Source organism: Buceros rhinoceros, unplaced genomic scaffold, assembly GCF_000710305.1.
Source record: "Buceros rhinoceros silvestris isolate BGI_N320 unplaced genomic scaffold, ASM71030v1 scaffold14229, whole genome shotgun sequence".
Classification (NCBI taxonomy): domain Eukaryota; kingdom Metazoa; phylum Chordata; class Aves; order Bucerotiformes; family Bucerotidae; genus Buceros; species Buceros rhinoceros.
Window position 1 is genome coordinate 8,840 of NW_010431021.1, and position 2,644 is coordinate 11,483.

Consider the following 2,644-nt stretch of genomic DNA (forward strand, 5'->3'; position numbering starts at 1 on the left):
GTTCAGCATCCTTGTTATATCTCATGGAGAAATAAAGCAGCACTTCACTCTCCCCTTTATCTTTTAGAGAGACATAAAAATGAGTTATCAATGTCATTATTTGAAGATTACGCTGCAGAGCTCAAAAATTGCCCTTTTGTTAATTACTGTGTTAACTGCAGGCAAACTTACAAAACTGCCATTGAAAGTTTTTTCTTGGTTGTTTTTTGGCATGTGATGTAGAACAGCTCAACTGATGTAAAAAAAAAGAAAAAAGAAACAAAACAAAAAATAACCACCAAGAAAAAGAAATTTAATGGCTTCTGCACTCAAATAATTTTGTTACAACAAAAATATACAGAATGTACACAATACAAAAATATTTAGAACCGTACCACAGCATCTTACCTTGCAAATATCATTTCGTTTTACTAGCCCTTAAAGGGAAAGTATCATTTGTTCAGTATTTTAAGGCAGAAAATTACATTGTTTAGTGCTTTGTGTTGAATACTTGGATGTGTCGTTGGCATTAGCAGTGTAAGCAAAAGAGAAGCTGCATAAATCTAGCTTTATTTGCAAACTAAACAGACACTGTGGGGGAGTCAGGAGACAGGCAGTGACTAACCTATCTATTAAGCTCACTGGAAATTAAGGTACTTTTGCTACTAAAATCAGGTCTAGGGAACGTTTTGTGCTCTGTGTTGTAAAGTACCCTGAAACACAAATTTTCTGTACTACTACTGGCATTTCAGAAATATCTCATTAGAAAGCTTTTTCCAATTAAAAGCCAGTGATTAATGGTGACATTAAAAATACATTTACCTTTAAACAAGCTTGGTTTGTGTCTTATGCGATATTCTTTCTTTACAGAGCTGAAAAATTCCATTTTCCTTTATAACCAGCTCTCAGCATCGGTGATTGCAGAAGGAAGTTCTGAGTCGTAACACAGAGCACTGTAGAGCAGCCGTGACTATAAAAGAAACAGAACAGCAGCAATATTCAAAGAGGCTGAAACCCCAGAGGTGCTGGCCTTTGTTCTCAAGATCCCAGTTTGCCTCCAGAGGTTGCTGGTATTGAAGTGCATCCATATTCTCCAGTTCCCCTTTGGGTAAAGCCAGCGGATGGGGTTTCTGAAGCAACTGAGCTGAGTCCAATCTATGTAAACAGATAGACTTCGAGCTCTTCACTCACTGAAGTACGTGTGAAAAGTCCTACCCACGATCCTGTGAGACTAAATATTGGCACAAAACAGCAGCTGTCTTGTGAGGTCAGCAGATAGCTGTTATTTTAGTACCAGCTCTAAATGTGTCAGATTCCATCCTTCATAGCCCTGTTCACACTGAAACTATCTAATCTGATTTAAAACACACAGGCAGTATAATCCATCAGAAGGAGCAAGGGCTTGGGATACAGAATCCCTGAGCTTTATTTCTAGTCCAGCAACCTCAGGCAATGATAATTTCTCTCGCCTTCCCCTTCCCCACTGATAAAATGCTTCCTACTGCTAAAGCAGCAAGCAGTGAGGAAGCACAATGTGCCACCTAAGTGCTAAGGTTCCTCATCGACTGATGGGGAAATGAGACATGAATTTGGCAAAAGTAAATTCATCAACATTTTTATGAGTCCTCTACACCTCACTGGGCGATTGTTTCTGGGAACCCCCCATCACCCTGTCACAAGCCTCCCCTTCCTCCTTCCTATATTGGTACCCATGTGTGCAAAATCAAGCTCTACCTGCCTCCAAGCATCTAGTAATAAAAGGTGCGATTTGCAAGCCCCGTGGACTTCGACCTGCCTGCTTCTCTTCCTCCTTCTTCCTCCCCACGGCTGTCCGAGCCACTTCTCCCACGTCTCCTCTGGGAGCAGGGATCAGCAAGAGGCTAGAAGCCCGACCCATGGGTGCTGTCGCTGTGCTGCCGGCAGGTGTCCCCGAAGGAGCTCTGCAGCCAGCACTCCAGGCTCCTCCAGGCTGCATCACCAGCCATCCTCAGCGGAGCAGGGCTGCGATATACTTACTAAATGGGAAATCCAGTACAGAAACAGCTTTTTGGTTGGGATTTGGGTTTTTTTTTTTTCCCCCAGATGTTGTGTCTTCACCCAAGGACACAAGCATGAAATAGCTTCCTCTAATGTGCACTGTTCAGGTCTGTACATTGGTAAGTCTTTGCCTTTTGCTGTAGCACTGCACATCCGTGAGGTTCAATAGATTCACATTTTATCCAGCTGATGTAAAATCCTGGCAGCAGCTGAAATAAAACCAAAACCAGTCCCTCAGTGGACAGCTCCTTCAGGAACACATTGCTGACTGTGGGAAGTTGGAACCATGAACGAGCAGAATGGAGAATATCGGAATGGAAAATCTCTGGCATAAGCCAGCAGCTTCAAGGACATCTGGAGGTAAAAGAAAAGGCTGGTCGCTGTTAGCTTTCTAGTGCTGCAGCACTGTGGTGCTCCTGGGTGCGTTAGGAAATAACATAACTAGATTTCCTGATACTCTGTAAAAACATAACAAGTTTTCACAGTGTAATTTCAGTGATTAAAAAAATTATAAAAGCTTAAGCACTTTGTGCTGCTCGTGACTCCATGAGCTGATTCTTAGCGGACAACAGGCTCTGTGTACAACCTGCTCTACATACGGGGAGCGATTTCAGCTCTGATGAGCAGG